Source organism: Cupressus sempervirens, chromosome 3, assembly GCF_028749045.1.
Source record: "Cupressus sempervirens isolate cs-2001-9-10 chromosome 3, ASM2874904v1, whole genome shotgun sequence".
In the NCBI taxonomy this organism is placed as follows: domain Eukaryota; kingdom Viridiplantae; phylum Streptophyta; class Pinopsida; order Cupressales; family Cupressaceae; genus Cupressus; species Cupressus sempervirens.
The window spans coordinates 333,771,353-333,779,778 of NC_143120.1; the positions used below are offsets into that span (position 1 = coordinate 333,771,353).

Below are 8,426 nucleotides of genomic sequence, written 5' to 3' on the forward strand. Positions count from 1 at the left end.
CCTTTGAAACATTGTTCAAGTCTCTAATTCTTTGTCTTCTCTCTCGTTGACGTTGTGCTTCATTCTCTTTATTTTCTACAATCTCCTCATTTGTCAAAACTCTTGCTTTCTTCTTTCTTCATTGTTTTGATCCCATGTTTGCACCAGTTTTGAATTTGAATTAGTAGCCTGCAAATTGTATAAGAGGACAAGAAAATAGAATAAGCATGATGAAATTGGATGTTTCAGGTCGAAACTATTGTTCAATCATTTCAATCATTGAAATTGGGTTAGTGGGGCAGCTTTTGGGACCTAATGGGTACATCAGAAATGGGTACCCGATTTCTTAAAAATCGGGCACCCGATTTCTTAAAAATCGGGCACCCGATTTCTTAAAAATCGGGCACCCGATTTCTTAAAAATCGGGCACCCGATTTCTTAAAAATCGGGCACCCGATTTCTTAAAAATCGGGCACCCGATTTTTTAAAACTCAGGTGCCCGTTTACAAATTGGGTACCCAATTTTTAAAAAATTGGGTGCCCAATTTTTAAAAAGTCAGTATAACGGTTTAAAGATATCGAGCACCCAATTTTTGAATTACAAATTGGGTGCTCGATTCGTGAGACATGAGCGGGAATTTGGCATGGCTCCTGACTTTTGCATGGGGTTTTGCCTTAGGGAAAGGCATGGCATAGGCTTGGTCCCACCAAGCTATGCCTTTGTACTCCTTTTTTTTTCTAAGGCATTTAATCGACAATTTCTGATATTGTCATAATTTTTTTATAGTCATTCCTATTGAATTTTTTGACAAGACAAAAACCCATTATAGGTCTAACTGTTCTTATTTCAAAAATGTAAATTTTATAGTGTTATTAGTTTATTTTCTATTTTTCCATTATTTATTAAGCAAAACTATCTCCTAAATGTTAAAAAGTGACATTCACTAAAACTTTAATAACTTTTTTAATTTATAATTTTTCTTAAATTAATTTATATGTCATCAATCTTTATACAATTCTTTTGATGTTAAAAAAAGAAAAATTTGAAAAAAGTTAGATTTTGATCAAATTATGTGGTCCGTACATGAGAGGTTTTAAAATTTACCTTTATAGCCAATTAATAATTAATAATAAAAAAATTATTCTATAAAAAATTAAGAAAAAAATTGTCATCAATCTTAGGTGTATTAGGTAACTCGCTTTAAAAGGAATTGCAGAAATTCATTTATTTGTGTCAAATTATGGTGTCCGTACACGAGCATGGTATGGTCCTGAAACAGGCATTTTGAAAAAGTGGTTTTTAAAGATCCATACCAAAAAAATAATCTATCATATTAGTGCACAAATAAATTACATATTCAAAAACTAGATTTTGAACACTAAAAATTTTATTTCTAGAGTTTTTTAATATTCAATCTCTAAATACCTCAAATTTTGACATCAATTGACAAAAAATTTCAAAAATAGGAAAAACACTTCCACTTTTTGGCCAAAAGTGAGACCCAACTTCTTGCATTGACCCTTATATAATAAGCCAAAGTCATCTATTCCTTTTAAATACATCATTATTCTCTTTACTGTCATAAGATGATTTTCTCTTGGGTTAGCAAAAAATTTTGCCACTATTCCAACAGATAATGCAATGTCTGGTCTACTATTTACAACATACTGTAACTTTGCAATTATTGATCTGTACATTGTCTGATTCACTTTAGCTGATTCATCATTTTTGGATAACTTATGTCCTGTTATCATTGGTGTATTGATTGATTTTGAATCCTCTAAGCAAAGTTTTTTGAGTATCTCCTTGATATATTTTGATTGGGTCACAAATATGCCATATTTCAGTAGATATACTTACAATCCAACAAAAAATTTGATTTCCCAAACATTAACATCTCAAACTCATGTTTCATCTAATCAGAAAAATCTTTGCATAGGGCATCCTTTCCTCCAAACAATATATCATCAACAAAGATATCAGATATCAAAATGTCTTTACCTTTTTCTGTCTTGATATATAGATTTATGTTGTCATCTATTATCTCAAATCCAATCTTTACAAGATATTTGTGAAGTCTCTCATACCAAGCTCTAGGCTCTTGTTTCAAACCATAGAGTGCTTTATGTAGTTTGCAAATCATATCTTTGTTGTTCTCATCAACAAATCCATATGGTTTTTCTATGTAGACTTCCTCTTCTAGTATACCATTCAGAAAGGTAGACTTTACATCCATTTGGTAGACTTTAAAACCTTTGTAAGCAGCATATACAAGTAATTTTTTTACTCCTTCCATCCTTCCAATAGGGAAAAATGTTTCCCCATAGTCTAGTCCTTCTTCTTATGCATAACTTTTATAGAGTAGTCTGGCCTTATTTCTTGTGATCTCACCATTCTCATCTAGCTTGTTCCTAAATACCCACTTGGTACCAATCACATACTTATCAACTGGTCTTGGAACTAAAGTCCAAGTTTTGTTCTTCTCTATCTACTCAATCTCCTCTTCCATAGCTTTGCACCAATCATCATCTTATAGTGCATCTCTCACTATTTTGGGTTCAATCTTGCTTAGCATACATGATTCATTTCTTATTTTGTTCCTTGTCATTGGTCTAGCTTCCTTGTCACCATTGATTTTTTTAGTAGGGTGATGTCTTCTCACATACTTTGATAGCCTTGGTTCTATCCTTGATTCCATGTTTGATCTTTCAGCTTTTGAGTCACTGTGCACATCTCTTTTAGGTAGCTCAACATCTCTTCCATGTGTATTGATTTCAGAAATAGAATGTGCATTTTCTTTATTTTGCAACTTGACATCTGAATGCAACTTGGAATTCACTATTTGTGACTTGGAAGATACTAAAACTTGTTGCTGATTCCCAACTTGATTGGAAGCTTCTTCTTCAACAAACATTTCTTCATAGAAGTATACAAATGATTTGTATTCCTCTACTCTTTTGACAGGTTCATTATCATGAACTTCTAAGTATTCATCAAAATATAAATTTGTACTTTCCACAATTTTGTTATTGTTAATATTTAAACACTTATATACTTTACTTCTTGTGGAATAACCAAGAAATATGCCTTAATCACTTTTTCCATCAAATTTACCATTTCTAGTATCCTTAAGAATACAGAATTTGCTAATGTTTGACATTAGGTGAGTGACCATACCTAAGTTCAAAAGGTGTTGCATTTGTACCTTTCTTGATTTGTACTCGATTTAGGGTGTAGACAACTATACTTATAGCTTCTCTCCAGTACTTTAGACCAACATTCTTCTCCATCATTAATGTTCTGGCATAGTCCATCATTGATCTATTCCTCCTTTTTGCAATTCCATTATGTGGGGGAGTTCTAGGTGCTGATGTTTGCCTCTTAATTCCTTTATCATTGCAAAATGTCTCAAATTTTTTTGATGTGAACTCTCCTCCTCTGTCTGATCTTAGGCACTTTAGATTATTTCTTGTTTCTTTCTCAACCCTAGCCAAATACCACTTAAACATTTGAAAGGCATCATATTTTTTCTTTAAGAACATGACAGTCATCATTCTAGAGTAATCGTCAACAAACAACATTATATATCTGTCTCTTTTGTAAGTTTTCACTTTTATTGGACCACATAAATTAGTATGGATTAACTCTAGTACTTCTTTAGAAGTATAGGTTTTTCTTTTGAAACTTGACTTGGTCATCTTTCCTACTTGACACTATATGCACATTGTATTGTTAGGCTTCTTTAGTTTAGGCAAACCTCTAACTTTCTTCATATTGATGATGCTAATCAGATTATCAAAGTTGACATGACATAGCATTTTATGCCATAATCACACATCATCAAGTCTTACAATAAGATAGGAAACATCCTCCATATCTAGGTAAAACAGATTACTCCTAGTTTGGTCTCCTTTTCCTATTAGATTTCCATTAGTATCATAGATTTTGGCAGTTTTGTTTCCTAATTCTACTTTGCATTATATATTTCCTAACTCTAACACACTAAGCATATTTTAGTTCAATCCTTCAACATAATATGCATTATCACATAAAATTTTCTATGTAAGCTTACTGGAACCTTTTCCTTTTATTAGACATGGAGCATCATTTCTAAATCTAACACTATTTCTATCATACTGAGTTAAGGTAACAAACTTACTTTTGTCTCCTGTCATGTGATGTGAGCATCCACTATCTATGATCCACTTGTCATTTTTATTTACACAAGTTACCAATGTTGTTGCCTCATCTTCATCTAACTCATCCTTCAGAACTACATAGACTACCTCATCATCATTTTCATTAGAATTCTCTTCTTCAACAATGTAGCACTTTTTGTCTTTGTCTTTGTAATCTCTGCTGTCATCTTCTCTTGTGTTCTTGTACTTGTTGTCTTCTCTGTAGTTCTTCTTCTTTATACACCTTGTAGAAATATGTCCTACTTCATTACAATTGAAAAAAATTATAGGCAACTTACCTTTGAATTTACCTTTGCCTTTATGAAATCTTCTAACTAGCAATGCTTCCAACTATTCCACATCTTCTTCATCTATGTTTCTATCACATGATGCATATTTTATCTTTCTTTTCTTCTTCTTTGGTTTCACCTCTTCAGTATCTTTCACCAACAGATTGGCCTTGAAAGAAGATTCAAGATTCTCTAGTCTATAGTTATCAAATTTGGATAACTCAAATGTAGTGAGTCTTCCTACTATACCTTCAAGAGATAGTTTGTTTCCTAGTATGCATCTCAACTCTTGGATGGATGATACTCTAATAGCATAGATGGGGAGCAAGATTCTTAAAACTTTGCTAAGAACTATTTCATCTTCTAGATAACCAACAGAGCTTCTTATTGCACTTACTACTTCCTTTATTCTAGAGGCATATTGAGAAACATTCTCACCTTCCTCCATTGTCATGTCATCAAAATTTCCTCTAAGGCTTTCTACTTTTTCTCTTTGGACATTCTTATCTCCTCTATAAATATTTGTTAGGACTTCCCACATCTTGAATGCATAGGTACATCTCTTGATGTCATAAAATTTAGCATAGCTGAGAGTAGAGGCAATCTCCAACATTACCTAATTGTGCTCTTTTTTTTTCATATCTTTTGCAATAGAAACACCATCTAGATCAACATGTTCTACTATGATTGAGGTTTGTGCATGATCACCTATAGATCCAAGGTGAAATTTTCCATGCAGTGAAGTTATCTTTGTTGAGCTTGGGAACTTCTCTTATAAACATCTTGATCTTTATGCTTCTAGTACCTTCAAACTAAATTAGAGATGACTCTAATACCAATTGTTAGAAATGCTTCAGAATAACTAAGACGGGGGGGGGGGGGGGGGGGGGTGTGAATCAGTTACTTAAGGTCTGAATGTCCTAATAAAACTTTTTCACTAAGTATAGTGAGCCCATTAAACTATCCATGCATCCAAGCTAAACATTCTTCTTAGCAAGTTACTGGTAAATCAACATGCAGGAATAAAACATGAAAAATCAACACATAACATAGTGATTTATGTGGAAACCCAATTTGGGAAAAACCACCAGTAACATGCTACTTATTTCTCACTCTTCTAGAGTGATGCCCTTTGAAAGGCCTACCCTATTAAAGGCTACAAAACACACTGTTAGGTATGACCTAGTTAATGGATTTCAATCACCCTGTTAGAAGTGAGCCTAGTTAAAGAAATTTAGAACATTTACTTGGAATGTCAACTTGTTAAAGGATTTATCAATGGTTGTTAGACCAACCTAAGTCCATAGTATCTTCCCTAACTAATACAATTGCTAGAGAGTAACAATAAGGGCTTTTTGACTTGATTCAACTTACAACATAACTTGCAGATTTCAGATCTCCATTTAGCTCACAATTCTATTTGGCTTTCAGTCACTATAGCTTTGACAACTTGTCCATTCTTCAAGCTTCTATCTCCTTGAGTCTCCTTGCTTGTTGTGCCAATATAGTCACTCCTATGTTCACTAGTCGAAGTAGAGGTTCTGTATTCTATTCTTCCCTCTCAATGCCTTCTCCTTGACACCACTCTCTGACCTTTGTATCTTCAAGTGTATTATCAACACATTATTTTACCATTTTCTTAACTGATCCTTGTACTTCATTACAAAATCATAACTCAACCTTTCCCTTAGGTGCTTTTGTTACATCTTATTGATTAAATCCTCTTCATCAATCAACTAAGTGATAGTACTTGGATCTTATAAGAAATTGTCATTCCAACAGATAGTAGGTTTGACATTAGTGACAAAACAATGATTGAAAACATTCTTTATCAACAATCTCCCTTCTTCAATAATGATCTTTTCAATCAGATTTCAACATAAATATCATAAGGTAACCCTTTTTCACTTAACAAATTCTTACACCCAAAAATCCCAAATGTCAAGTACTTTTTTATACTTTTAGTGCTAGGAAACTTGATCACTACTTCCACAATTATTTTGCATGGATTTTGAGAGAATATCCAATGATTTTTAGAGATTTTGGATAGATCTTTGCATATGAACTAGTATGTTTTTTTTTTTCAAACTCTTTCATCATTAACAAGTGATTTAGATTTGCCACTATAATATGTTATCCAAATAAACTTACTAATTTGGCTGTTAATCACAGAAGTTCAATGAAGAATTAAGATTGAAACTTGATTAGCATAGCCTATCAATTTTTTAGGTTTCTCTAAGAATCATTTTAGTGTTTGATATAAAACTTTAATGAGACATGGATAGTTTTAAAATGTTGAAGTTGGAAATAACCTGGTAGACATGTATGCAAAATGTAGGATTATGTCCTATTATGTAATTATTGTGCTAACATTTTTAAAAAATTCTTGAATGAGATTTTACCAAAAGAATTTTTTATAATAATTAATGATGAAATTTTTTATAATATGCAAGGCTGTAATTTATGGTGGAATAAAATGACCACAAACATCACTGTCTACATTAACTAGATCAAAATCATTAGTCTATTGTAAACCAAAAAATGTAAAAGGTGTTTAGTCTTTAGTATAATTTGTGGTCTATTATAATGGGGATCCAACCATTTTTGTAGGTTCATAAAGAGGATAGTTAAAAGATAGAAAAAGTGGTATCCATAAGCACAAAATGGTGAGATAGAATCCATCAAGTTAAGAGATGCCACAATCAAAGCAGTTATGGCTTTCAAGACTCTGATATAGAGCTTAGGGAGAGTGAAGTTCATAGTATGCCATTCAGTGGAAGGTGATCAAAGGAAATTTAAGGAATGATAAGAATAGATAAAGTTATCTTTTTTGTAGTATATATAGACAAAAAAGGTAATATTTGTTTAAAAGTTCTTGTGTTTTTATATTAGTATGATATTAGCATTATCCATAGGTTATAGGTCAATTAACTAGAGATAGTCTACTAAACAAATAATGCTATTGTTACAGATTGTAGTAATTAATTAAATTTTTTTAATCAAATCTATTACATATATTTTTGAGGCCATACAAATCTTATTGAATTTTAATAAATGGCATTTTTATGATGACTATTCACCATGTTGAATGATGAATATTCATAGTAATTATAAGGACAGGTTGGTTTGTGCCTACCATAAATAAATATTAAATACAACATGAAATAGCATAGGAGATTGATATCAAAAATAGTTGGGAATATGCAGATCTATGAACTAAAATTGTTGATCTCATATTGGTTTTCACAATTGAGTGTCAACACATTTAAGCCATTTACTCAGTTCATTTTGAACTAGTAATACATGTCGAGCACAACATGTAAATATTAGACTGTGTCAATTTGCAATGAGTTTCGAGTCACTCAAGTGCCAAGAAGATAGACCATGCCGAGTGATTTAAGTGCCAAGTAAATAGTAGATGCTAAGTAGTTCAGGTGTTGAGTCAGAAGAAAGAACTCAATCTATGCCGACCATGACATACTTCATATGCCAAGTGACACAAATTGGATATACTTATTTGTTATGGCACAAACAATTACATAAACCATTTTTGAGCCAACTTAAGGATAGATCTCAATCTTTTAGAGATAAGGATGAATCTATATGAGGATTCCCTATGTAATTACATGTAGCCAATTAAAAAATAGGAAAGTTTAACTAGAAATATGGATGAATCTTAGTCGTAGATTCATACATAACCCTAAGCCACCAAAATATTTTTAAGGAGAATGAAGCCCTAAAATTTTTGTAAGAAAAATAGTGTAACAAGGGATGAATGATTGAATTAAAGGAGTGAACAATATAGTTTGTAGAGCATTCAAGGTGACTTAGCAGCAAGAGTATATTGTAGAATTAGTTTGTGAAGAACAAAGGATAGAGAAGGTTAAAACATTGATATATCTAATCATGAAGGATCAAGAATGACATTGTGTAGAGTTGATTTGTTATCAGCTAAGTAAGTTCCAACCACAAGATCTA

General features: G+C 32.1%; 1 non-coding gene across 1 annotated transcript; it reads right to left on the reverse strand.

The window, feature by feature from the left end:
- Positions 1-309: 309 nt before the first annotated feature.
- Positions 310-439, reverse strand: LOC149566342 (U11 spliceosomal RNA). The gene has a single exon (XR_016363182.1). It is a non-coding gene; the product is annotated as a U11 spliceosomal RNA (small nuclear RNA).
- Positions 440-8,426: the final 7,987 nt, after the last annotated feature.